Source organism: Nycticebus coucang, chromosome 13 (genome assembly GCF_027406575.1).
Source record: "Nycticebus coucang isolate mNycCou1 chromosome 13, mNycCou1.pri, whole genome shotgun sequence".
NCBI classification, from domain to species: domain Eukaryota; kingdom Metazoa; phylum Chordata; class Mammalia; order Primates; family Lorisidae; genus Nycticebus; species Nycticebus coucang.
This window is the reverse complement of record NC_069792.1, coordinates 93,707,573-93,719,661: the sequence shown is the minus strand read 5'-3', so window position 1 is coordinate 93,719,661 and position 12,089 is coordinate 93,707,573. Positions and strand designations below refer to the sequence as shown.

At 47.7% G+C, this 12,089-nt stretch overlaps 1 protein-coding gene across 7 annotated transcripts in view; it reads left to right on the top strand.

The window, feature by feature from the left end:
- Window positions 1-12,089, top strand: part of ST3GAL1 (ST3 beta-galactoside alpha-2,3-sialyltransferase 1) — a 91,075-nt gene that overhangs the window by 41,401 nt on the left and 37,585 nt on the right. For 2 of the 7 annotated variants that reach the window (XM_053558607.1, XM_053558608.1), the window contains one exon: window positions 1,021-1,170. The exons of the other annotated variants lie outside the window; for them this stretch is intronic. The gene's annotated coding sequence lies outside the window, so the exon portion shown is untranslated. Of the gene's footprint in view, window positions 1-1,020; window positions 1,171-12,089 lie in introns of those variants that run through there. 7 annotated transcript variants of the gene reach the window in all.

Below are 12,089 nucleotides of genomic sequence, written 5' to 3'. Positions count from 1 at the left end.
CGGAATGTCCAAAAGACATTTGTAGATTTTTTTTTAAGTTTAAAAAATGTTGCTGAATCTACATTTTCAGCCATCTCTTCTCTTTCTTGATGATTTCTTGTATTGCATCCTATTTTTTTCTCTTTTTTTGTCATGAGCCTCTGGAAAAAAAAATCCCACACAGTGGGCTGGCTCTCCCATTCATACAGCCCTTGGGAGGTGCAAGGGTCAGAAACTTCTGAGGGGCTTCCCTCCCAGGACTGGGTTGATGTGGAAGATTTTAAAGGTGCCACCACTTCAAAAAAAATGTTTTTTTATTTTGTTGTTTTATTGGGTTTTTGTTTGTTTGTTTTGTTTTGTTTTATTGTCTAGTTAGAAAAGTTCCTATGAGCACTGAAGGAAATCCTGAAAGGAGAGAAAAGGATAAAGGCCTGGAGTGGGGGAACCACCCAAACCGCAGAAACTGCCCTCCCAGAAACTACCCACCTACATAGTTCAGGCTGTTTTCTTTCACTGTATTTTAGTTCCTCTCTGGTTTAAACATACTGAAACTGCAATTCTGATTCTGAAATAGCTTCCTGTTTTTGTTTTTGTTTTTCTAATTTTACGGTATAGCAGATATTTCCCCATGTTATTTAAAATTCTTCATGAGCATTATTAATGATGCAGAATTTTCTGTCCTCTTTAACAATGTGAGTGATTTCCTGGATGTAGAGTGTGTAGGAACGCTCTAACATTTTACTATTAAAAATAACATGACAAACATCTTTGGGCACAAAATTGCACATCAACCCATTTCCTGGAACAGATTCCTAGAAGGGAGATTACTTGAGGTGGAAGCGGAGAGCACTTTTGGAGACCTTCCATGCTTCAGGTGAACATCCCTTTGTTCTAGACTGAAGGCCCTAGTGGGGCAGTGGCTGGGGCTACACGTCCTTGCAGGGCTGGTGTCGCTGCTCAACAGGGATTAAAACCCTCATGCTCCTGACTTAGGAAGATACTGGGTGGTGTCTTTCCTTGGTGACCTGTGTAATGCTATAGGAGTCCTGATGATCGAAATTAAGTTTCGCTGGAGGCTGAGACAACAGAACTCTCTCTGAAAGCAGAAGTGTCAGACCCAGAGGCTTCCATGGTGGCAGAAGAGGAGTTTGTCTTCATGGAGATGGAATTCCCTGCAGAATATACACACAGGTGCGTGTGCTCGTCACACCCCGCCGCAGGCTCTGTCCCCAGCTCCGGTCCTTACTCTGCGTCCTTGACAGCCGACGCAATCACGTCTTTGCTTATTCTGTGTGTCCTGTAGAAGAGCTCCGTTCATGGTCTGTTCCCTGCTGTAGCCCTACCCCACCCAGAACATTACCTGGCAGTGGCTCTTTAAATACATGTTGAATGAATGAATAACAAATGGTAGAAACTGTAAAGACCCTCTGAGATCCTGAACCATGATTGTCACGACGGTTAGAAGTATGTTCGTTTATTGAGGCCTGATATGTGCCTGGCACCTTGCAGGGAACTCTGTTATCATTCAGGTGACTCTGTTGTAATATTTCCTGACTCCTGCCATCTTGGCATTATAACAGAACAATCCCTACGCTATTTTAAATTCTTTGTGAGCCAGAATATTTCTTTCTTTAATATACATAAGAATATCCTGGAATTTGCTCGGAGTTTGGATAGTTCTGGTATTTACCCGGGAGTGGCTTTGCCCAGGTATAAGTACACTTGTAGGGAACTTGGATTAGCACCCCCAGGAGGTTCCTGGAAGGGCTGAACTCACATTAGCAGGGCAGGTGGCCCATATCTGCACCTGCCAGCCAATACTTGGCATCTCTGTGCCTTCTCATTTTTGCCAGGATAATTGGTGTCAAGCAATGTCTCAATTCTGTTTTCATTTGCATTTCTCTGATTGCTAATGAGCCCTGACACCTTGACACCTTTGTTCCTGCCGTGCCCTTGGCCTGGCCCTAAAGACATCCCTCCCCCTACCTAACCTTGGGCTTGATTTCTCTTCTACTTGCCCTTAAGAATTCAATATCTGTGGTCAGACATTTGCCCCTTCAGGAGGCTGTGGTACCAGGCCTCATCTCTGCATGCCTTGTCTGCCTTTCCAGAAGAGCAGGCCGGCCTTAGTTCACAAACTCACCAGTGGAGTCTCACACTCTGAGATTCAGAGTCTGCTTCAGCACCTGCAGGCTGTGCAACTCTACCAACCGCCTTTACCTGCAAACTGGTGATTAAAAATAGCACCTCTGGGCATATACCCAGAAGACCAAAAATCACACCATAACAAAGATATTTGTATCAGAATATTTATTGCAGCCCTATTCATAATTGCTAAGTCATGGAAAAAGCCCAAGTGCCCATCGATCCACGAATGGATCAATAAATTGTGGTATATGTACACCATGGAATATTATGCAGCCTTAAAGAAAGATGGAGACTTTACCTCTTTCATGTTTACATGGATGGAGCTGGAACATATTCTTCTTAGTAAAGTGTCTCAAGAATGGAAGAAAAAGTACCCAATGTACTCACCCTTATTATGAAACTAATGTAGGACCTTCACATGAAAGCTATAACCCAGTTACAACCTAAGAATAGGGAGAAAGGGGAAAGGGAGGGGAGGGAGGGGGGAGGGAGGGGGAATGAGGGGGATTAATGGGATTACACCTGTGGTGCATCTTACAAGGGTATATGTGAATCCTAGTAAATGTGGAATGTAAAGGTCTTAGCAAAATAACTAAGAAAATGCTACAAAAGCTATGTTAACTAATGTGATGAAAATGTGTCAAACGATCTATGAACCAAGTGTATGGTGCCCCACGATCATACTAATGTACACAGCTATGGTTTAATAAAAATAAATTAAAAAAAAAAGGGTACCAATACAATTAAAAAAAAAAATAAAAATAAAAATAGCACCTCCTGGAAGAGTTTTTCAGGGGGAATTAGGTCAGATAATCTATGCAAAGTATTTGCCACCTTGTAGGGCTGAGCAAATGGTAGCTTTTGGGTTTTAGAATCCTTGTAGTCCCTCTTTGTCATTCTATTTATGTGACTGGCCTCCAGGCCTGGGGGACCCCCGGGTGGGGCTGTGTTCCTTGCATATTTATATTCCCAGCTCCCAGCAATGCTGGGCAGACAGTATGGCCTCAGCCAATCATGTGTGTCAGCCTCACTGGAGGAGATTTAAGCCTCAAATGATGGGTTGGTCTAGATGCCTTTTTAAGTCTTTTCCAACCCTGAAATTCTGTGATCAGGAAATTACCAAGGAAAAAGTTCTCCTTGCAAGGTCTTTTCTAAGGTTTCCAAATGGGGCCTTTATTACACACGGCAGGTAATTATAGGAGGCTGTACTGAAGTGCGGAGCTCCCTGAGCTTGATGGCTGCTTGGTGTGTTTCCGAGGCTATCATCTTTCTGCTGACCAGGGGATCAGAATCTGGCAGAGGCTCTGCTGCAGCAGGCAGTGGGAGCCAGCCCTGCAGGACCGAGCCTCAAGCTGGCTGTTTCTCTGTCTACCCCAGGGGATGTCAGGGCAGCGTCTAGTGTCATGTGAAGAAAATCAGGAAAATCATGGCAGGAGGATTAAAGAGGAGACTTCAGAACACCCTGTTCAAGGGTCACAGTCTCATATAGCCTCAGGGGCCATGTGGATAATAAGGGCATGGTTTAAAACAAGAGGGGGAGATGGTGAGACAGTAGGGAGTAGTGGGGTGTACGGTTAATGGCAAAACTCATGAGGTGCTGACCAAAGAAGATGGCTACTGCTCAGCCTGAGGGATTTTCCCTATGGAGGACATGAGCCCAGAATTCCTGGACATTTTCTTCTTTTTTTCAAAGAAGATATAGATCTAGGCCTTTATGTAAAATTTTCTGATTTAAAAAATTTGCAGCTAATTCAACATTTTGCCTTGCTATCCAGTGCAGACAAAATACACTTATGAGGAATAGCTTTCGTACCTCTGATCTTTGCTCAATATGTGGCAGGTTGAGAAACTGAAGCTCAGCATTTAGGGACTTCTCCGGAAGTCAGTGACTGTGTTGGATACAAAGCACACAAATCTTGTGCACATCAGTCTGGGTGCGTCATGCACCTCCATCAGGGTCTCCTGCCCACCACCTGTTCTCAAGGCAAAAACTAAAGCCCAGAGAAGGAAAGGGACACGCTCAAAGTCACACAGCTGATAACAACGGAGTCTAGATTAGGGCCTAACCCAGGAGATTAGCATAGGGCAATTTTGACTCACTGCTAACCAGCAGGAACTGGCTGTTATACCAGTCAGGGAGCTGCCAAGGTGCTATTTCTGGCCAAGGAGGGTAGTTTTTATATTTGTTGAAATAACACATTTACCCTGAAAGTGCAGAGGTCAACTCCAGCCTCTTTCTGAAGGGTGTCTCTGCCTGGATACCTGGAACCTGTGCTTGCCCGGGTGTTCTTTAATAAGGGTCTGCCTCAGTTCCCCTCTAATTGCATCCAGCAGGAATTCCCTGAGGCTCCTGCAGCCATGTTTCATCTGATATGAGGTGAAGGGGCGTTGACATCTTTATCAGTCTTGTGTCTGGTGGGCATCTATACATTAAACCCAGGGAAATAAACACCGGGGGAAGTCGACCTGGTATTCAAAAGGCCTCTGACTGGCTTATTCATGAGGAAGTCTCTGTTAAAGCCCTGGCCTGGGCTGAGGACAGGTGTCTGGTGCTGCTTCCCAGGGACAGGTGAAACTAGATGAAGTTCCCAGAGAAGGGACTCCTGAAGAGCTCTTCTCCTTTGCTGATTTGTTGGGTAGTGAGTTGCTGCTCTCTGGAGTGACATGATCGGCCCTCCTTGCCTTGCTGACTTCATCCTGTAAAACTATCCCTTTCACCCAGCACACTTGCCGCACACTAGCTAAATATGGCCAGGGCCAGCTCCCTTCTGCCCCAAGATCTCCTGTGGACCCTCTCTCCTCACTCCATCTTTGCAAGTGACCTGCTCAGTAACTCAGGCTAATTCCTCCGATGCTGCCCACCCCGTCATCTGCAGTGCTGTGTTGTGTGACGCTCCCAGGGCCCTGTGAGGTCACTCTGTGATTCTCATCTTACCGGTGAGGATGTGGAATTCTGAGAGGCTCAGCGTCCTGCTGACCATCTCACAGCAGTGAGCAACAGAACAAGGATTGAGCCAAAGTCAGTTTGGCCCAGACTCTGTGCCTCAACTGCATGGCTGCTGCTGTCCAGCAGAACTTTCCCAGCGACAGAAATGTTCTGAGGCTGCAGCGCCCAGTCCAGTAGGCTTTGCCTGCATGAGGCTGCTCAGCGCTTGAAATTCGGCTGGTACTGCAACTGAGAAACTGCTTTACATTTTATTCAGTTTAATTAAATTAGTTAATTTAGTGGATTAATTAGTACAACTGAGGAACTGTATTTTAAATTTAAAGTTTAATTATAATTACAAATAGCCACATGAGGCTAGTAGCTATTAAGAACTGTGACAAGCCTGAGGTGTCTCCCCACTTACAAGCTAACAAATTAGTCTCTGGCAGATTCTAGTAAAAGATAGGTGCTTCCTGGATCAGAGACAAAGGACTTTATTACTCATAGCACAGCAGGCAGCCTGAGTTTCATGTTTACATTATTTCTATGTGCCCCTAAGTCCCATGGGGTTTTTTGCAAAAGTGTGTACCATTATCTCCTCTGCTACTTCTGATGTGTAAGCTTTCAGAAGAGAAGGACCTTATCTTGTTCACTCTTCTATTGCCAGCATCCACAAAGGGCCTGGGACATTCTGCAGACCCAATGAGGCTTTGCTAAAAGACCAGTGGCTTCTGGGTTCTCATAATAGAGGCAAGAGTCTGGACTAGGTTGTGGTTGAGGATCTTTATTGCTCTTGAAAAAGTTTTGTGAACTTGAAAGAGGTTGTCTCTTCCTGATGGTTGCTGCTCAGACCACCCTCACACAGAAGATCTCAGTTCCCCCTGCAGAGCCTGAGGCAGGGATTCAGATCATGTGCATAACCGAGGAAGTATTCCAGGAAGCAGGACTGAGCAGGGGGAGTTACTGAGCAAGGCTGTACCTGACCTTCAACCTGATCCCACAGGGAACGCCAGAGCACAAACTGCACTATGGGACTGTCCTGCAAACTGTCCCACATGGAGCCAGCCTCAAGTAGCCTCATGTTCTTCAGTCACTGTCTGTGGGCTTCCCAGGTTGGTGGACGTGAGAGGAGAGCTCCTCTGTGGCCACAAGCAGTTCTCCAGAGCAAGGGGCAACAGTGAGCTGCCAGCAACCAGCAGTCTCAGCGTTTGAGGGGTGTCGCCCAGCCCAGAAATGGTCTCTGGGCAAAGTGCCAACAGCATCTATTCTGCAGGGACCTGGCACCTTCCCTGTAGCCTGACCCCAGCAAAGGAAAAGAAAACCTGAAACCTGCCTTGCTGGGCAAAGTGACTTTAAGGGTCACGGGAAGTAATTTGCTACCTAAGAAAGGCCAGCGGCTCTTGGTTACAATCCACGGACCCTCTGTGCCCCTCAAGTTTCCTATTTGTCCTCCGGTTCTACCCAGAGAAAAAAGAAGCAACGTGTCTCCTTTTCTGAGTGCCTCTACTATGTTCTGGGAAATTCTCGGGGAGCTCAGCGTGTATTATCTCATCTAACTCTCTCCACAACCCCTGCGGGAGGTGGGCCCTGCTCTTCGAGGTAGCAGCCATGGCTGGCGGAGGTGACATAGCTGGAAATGGCCATATCAAGACTCACGGCCAGGTCTTCTGGACCAAAGCCTGTGCTCTTTCTTCACCATCCCTGTGAGCTTGCGTAGGAGCCAGGAGGCAACACCAGACTGTGCCTTTCCCTTTCTCTTTCTGCAGGCAGCCTCCTAAAGCCCTGCAGAACCGCTGGGAGCCATGAGGGGAGTCAAACGGTGACCCTTTCCTCGTGCTTTCACCTACTGATAAGTGGTAGAGTTGAAAAAATGAATCTTGTCCCGAAACCCTGGAGCACTCTCATTTCTCTTCCCTGCTGTCACCCAGAGTCTGATTCAGACACCAAATTACCTGCACTCCGCAGAACTCAGAACACATTGCTTATATTTATTCACTGGATTTTTGCCTTTTCTTCCTGCTGCCTATAATCTTCTGAGGCTCCCAAGTACCCCCAGGTGAAGGCTTTCCAGGCCCTTAAGTAGTTTGCTAACTTCCTTCCAACCAATTCCATCTCTCAAGGTTGCCCAATAGCACTTCCCCCTGTAATGCAAAGAGGAAGTGCATTCATTTGCTCAATGTCTAAAAATATTAGCTCCTGTTTGGAGAGCCCTCCCACCAGCCCAGGCAGGGCGGAGCACTGTGCATATGCTGTATTGCGTGATCCTCACGGGAGCCCCATGAGGTCAGCCCTGGGGTTCTTATCTTACAGATGAAGACATGGGACTCCAAGCAGCTGGGTGTCCTACTCACAGTCTCATAGCCAGTGAGCAGTAGACCAAGCGTAGAACAGCTGAAGTCAGTCTGGCCCCAGACTCTGTGCTTGAACTGCCCAGCCAGTGCCGTCCAGCAGAGCTTTTGCAGCAACAGGGATGTTCAGTACCTGTACTGCCCAGTTCAGCAACCACTGACCACTTGATGCTGTTCAGCACTTGGAATTAGGTACTACTGAGAAACTGTCTTTTACATTTTATTCCATGTAATGAGTTAATTTAATTAGTGTCACTAATTAGTTAATTAATGAGTACAACGAAGGAACTGTGTTTTAAATTTAAAACTTAATTGTAATTACAAATAGCCGCATGAGGCTAGTAGCTATTAAGAACTGTGACAAGCCTGAGGTGTCACCCCACTTGCAAGCTAACAAATTAGCCTCTGGCAATGCTAGTAAAAGACAGGAGCTTCCTGGATCAGAGGCAAAGGACTTCATTACTCACAGCACAGCAGGCAGCCTGAGTTTCATGGTTGCATCATTTCTGTGTGCGCCCAAATCCCTTGAGTTTGCTTCATAAATGAGGAACTGTAATCTTTTATGATGGGCTGTGACCAACCTTTCTCCTGGAGTGAGACGTTATCATTATTATACTGAGAGTAAGCAAACTTGAGCCCTGTTCTAGAGGAAAACACAATTTTTATGTCCCAGGCTCTGTTCAGCCTTTGATAGTCCAGATCAAAACCCATTAGTGCAGCTGCTCTTGGACACATAGATGTGCAAGAGACCCACGAAAAGCTGCCTCAACAGTGGATGATGTTGCATTGGGTATTGCAGCTCCAAATTGTGTGCAGTGCCTGTTCTGGGGTATTTCACATGCGTTATATCACTGGTCAGCCCTCAATGGCTGCAGAGTTAGCCTCAGTTTCCCTGTTTTGCTGAAGAATAACCTGAGGCTTGCCCCTAACCAGCTTCTTGAATTTTCATATCATGAGTTCTCCTCATGATTATCAACTTCCCCCAAAAAGAGAAACCCAGAGGGTGGTGACTGTGGCTCAAAGGAGTAGGGTGCCGGCCCCATATGCCGGAGGTGGTGGGTTCAAACCTAGCCCCGGCCAAAAACTGCAAAAAAAAAGAGAAACCCAGAAAATTTCTCTTCCTCACTGTTTCAAACCTATCCTCCAAGACTCTGGAATTCTTTTTCTCACCTGCCTTGTCACAGTTTTTCTGTCTTTGTAGAACAGCTGCCAGTTTTACCCCTTCTCTGATGCCCTCCCTGCCCGGCCCAGCCTGCGCTGGCCTCACCTGTCCCTTCTTTGCCGGGACCATTCTGCCTCCTCCTCTTGGGTGGCCTCTCTGAGGACAAAGCCTGTGCCTTCCCGTGGCCGCGCTCTGCCAACATTGCCCATTTTGGGAAACAGACCAGCAAATAAGGACTCAGAAAAACAAAACCAACAACTGTTATTTTATGTGTTGAGTTGACTTCCTGGTTCAGCCCCAGGGACTGTGGTGAATGGGCATGACTCTTTCCCGGAAAGGGGAAGGGTTTTAGAGTGACTCAAAGAAAAGCTTGTTGAATTACGTTGCGATTTGATAAATACACCCATGAGAGGAGAGAAACTTGACATTTTCTTTCAAGCCAGCATAAGGTGTGAGTCCCACTTCCTTCTGGATGAGCAGGAGTTGATGGAAGGATGCCCAGGTGGGTCTCAGGAGACCGGGTTCTAGTCCAAGTTCTGAGGCCTTGTGGGTAGCACTCCCTCTTTCCAGGCCTCAGTTTCTCAACTATAAAGCACAGCTGGAGGTGGGGGAGAGAGGAGACAGACGCTCCATGCTTCTGTGACTCTCTGGGCCCGGGAGGAGCTCAGTGCCTCGGTGCTCGTCCCCGTCTGCTTCCTGCTGCCCCTGCACAGGACTGGCCCTCCTGCCTCTCCCTGTGCAGTGGGTGGAGACCTCCCACACTGCTGGCCCAGACAGCTCCTGCTGTAGGGATGTGCAGAGGCAGCAGCACTTCCTTCAAATCCAGCCCATTCCGTCTTCAGCCCTGACACAGCAAACACTCCACCTAATCGTTACAGACCCTGTGCCAGGAACACTGGGTCAGCTCCCTGAATCCCCAGCTCACTGCAGCCCCAGGACACGGAGACTCATGCTATCCCTGCTTTGCAGAAGAAGAAACTGAGGTTCAGAGATGAAGTGGCTTGTCCATGGCCACTGAGCTGAGATGGCAGAGCCAGGGTGAAAGTCCAGTCTCCTGACTATCTCCTCAGTTCTTACAAGTCAAATGTCCATTGGTAGGAGACAGAATAATTGCAGAAGGAACTCTGCTGCATTACAATCTCTGGAGCTACAAGACTTGCATGCAATAAATGTTTATTTCTTGTTCACATTGAAAGTGGCAAGGCTGTGTGTCTGCTGCAGGGCAGCTGTGGCTCTGAGTGCCTCCTACATTTCCTCAGTCTAAGTTCCAGGCTAAAGGTAGTTATCACTTACCAGGATGTCCAATCCTCAGACCAGAAATGAAAGAGTCACACAGCCAGAGTTCTGTCATCTGCCCAGAGATGTCACGCATCATAACTGCTCGCTGGCTGGTAGCCAAAGCAAGTGATGTGGGCAAGCCCAGCATCCATAGAGTGGAGGGGCATGGTGCTCCCACAGCGAGAGGGGCAGGCCTGGAGAAGGTGAATAAATCCTTGCATAATAACTGGGCTCTGCAGCCAGATGGGGTCCGACTCCTGCCCTCACTTAGTAATTGTGTGGCCCTCGGGAATGTACTGGGCCTCCACTTTCCCACCTATGAAATGGGGGTGTGCTTATAGCTCTGCATTCATTCACTAGGGCTGCCATAACAAAACATCACTAACTAGGTGGTATAAACAACAGAAATGTATTTTCTCACAGTTCTGCAGGCTAAAGTCCTGGATGACAGTGTCATCAGGGACGGTGTCATCAGAGTTGGTGTCTGGTGAGGGCTCTCTTGCCAACTTACAGACTGCCGCCTCCTTGCTGTGCGTTCACATGGCCTTTCTCTGTGCACAGAGAGACCTCTCTGATGCTTCTTCCTCTTTTTATAGGGACAGGAATTCTAATAATCAAATCCATAACAAGGGCCAGTGTCTGGCTCCCAAGCAAGCACTGAGTAAAAACCAATGACCCAGGGCGGCACCTGTAGCTTAACAAAGTAGGGCGCCAGCCCCATATGCCGGAGGTGGTGGGTTCAATCCCAGCCCCAACCAAAAACAAACAAAAAACAAACAAACAACAACAACAAAAAAAAAAACGGTGACCTTCTGGTAATGTGTCCCAGGTTATAAGGATTGGTCATTTCCCGGTAATGACAACGCCTCATTTGGTTTCTCGTCATGCTCTTTGGCACTTCTCCCCATTCTCGGCACAAACTATGTTTCAGAAAATAGATATTTGACTCTCACAGTGACGCACAAGGCAGTTGACAGAGGTGACCAGGCTGCGAGGAGCTCTCAGCTGCACTCCCCGCTGCCTCGCTGACCTGCTTTGCGACCTTGGCCAAGTCACTGTCTTGTGTCAGCCGGGATTCATCACGTTAATGCAAGGCCTGATTTGCCAGCAAAATCTCAGCCGATTTTTATTTTTTCAAGGCCTTTTGTGGCTGGTCCCAAGTAGTTGGGCAATGTTCATGGTCAAAGTTGACTCAGAGGGATCATTTTTTACAACAATGTGCCTATGAAGTCCAAAGTAACAGTACTTCTCCTCCCCTTCCCGTAGACACTGCCCCCAACAGAGCATGTGATGACCCTGCAGGATCCCACTGGGGACAGTGGAATTAGCAGAACGTACACTCACTGCCTCGTGTCTGTGGAAGTTTCTGGACCAGGCTCAGAAGCCTGAGTGTTCTCTTGATCTTGAGTCTCCACCCACAGACACAGAGCATCCAGGCCCTGAGTGTCCTCATGGGACCAGATGACCACTTGGAAACCCCAAGTTATTGTTTTCTTCCTCACACCTGTTACTTTCCCCACATCTGGCCTTGCTTAGGTGTGAAGCTGTTTGTTTAGCAGAGGCCTCTGTTAGCTGGGCAGGGAGAGACATGGGGACTGCCGGCCTGTCCACACCCCCTCCAGGGTGGCTCAGGCCCTCTGTGTCAGGGGGAGAGTAGTTTCTGGTCCTTCCCAGCTAGTTAATTATGGTTCTAGTGACTAATTCTGTGCAGCTTTGACCCTTAAGCCTCAACTTCCTTATCTGGGAAAGAGGAACAAACAGCTGTGAGGTGTGCCGCTTCTGACCCCAAGCAGAAGATGACGATAGTGATGGTGACCACAGCGGACCCCTGGGAGAGCATTGCCTCTGCGCCCAGCGTGCTGTGGGCTCCTCGTGTTACTAATCCTCTAAACTGGTCAGCACCCTTAGGAAGTGGGCACCATTCTTCTTTACAGATGAGGTAACTGAGGCACGGCAGACTCAAGTGACTCACGGCAAGATGTGCAGCCAGTTAGCCTGGGATAGCAATGGCCATCTAGCTCTATAGCGCGTGCCCCCGAGACCCACCTGACATTGGCTATGCCAGACTGTGTCCCTCCATCACGCTTCCCTGCTTAGGGGGTGAAGGGATAAAAAACCACACATGAGGCTTGTGCCAGAAAGTAATTACTTTTCATTAAACTATTTTGTTGTTTTTTAAATTTCTCTTTAATGTTATTTCCCTGGGAACTCAGGCAGGACAGCCCCTGCGGGAGACCCAGCCCGGCAC